This window comes from Penaeus monodon, chromosome 19, assembly GCF_015228065.2.
Source record: "Penaeus monodon isolate SGIC_2016 chromosome 19, NSTDA_Pmon_1, whole genome shotgun sequence".
NCBI classification, from domain to species: domain Eukaryota; kingdom Metazoa; phylum Arthropoda; class Malacostraca; order Decapoda; family Penaeidae; genus Penaeus; species Penaeus monodon.
In genome coordinates this window covers 13,189,135-13,189,540 of record NC_051404.1, presented here as the reverse complement: position 1 = coordinate 13,189,540, position 406 = coordinate 13,189,135, and the positions used below count along the sequence as shown (strand labels likewise).

Below are 406 nucleotides of genomic sequence, written 5' to 3'. Positions count from 1 at the left end.
ATGAATAAGTTTATAAATATAATTGAAAAGTATTCGTGCAAAAGAGTATAAGCACATGACTAAACAGTAAATAACTATTTGGTGCTGACCCTCACTGGGCTTTATCTCACAAAATTGAATGATCGCCACGTTTTCCAAACATATTATTACGTACCACAGCTGTTAAACCATACTAAAATATTTTAAAAATCCTCTGTAAATTACAGACCTTGCCATACACGCAAGAGGAATTTTAGCATATGTTTAGTTAATATTGAAACGCATATTCCAGACACCACTGAGCCTTTATTTTGCAATTTAATTCATATGTTATGTGGAATAAAAAAGAAAGAAATTTGTCACTTCCTTCATCTTATATTGTTAAGCGTGAAAAGTCTACGGACATGATCGGCCACATTTCATTAAC

General features: G+C 32.0%; 1 protein-coding gene across 1 annotated transcript in view; it reads left to right on the top strand.

Moving 5' to 3' along the window:
• LOC119585455 (pyrokinin-1 receptor-like) overlaps window positions 1-406 on the top strand; it is a 9,802-nt gene that overhangs the window by 1,520 nt on the left and 7,876 nt on the right. The window lies entirely within an intron of this gene.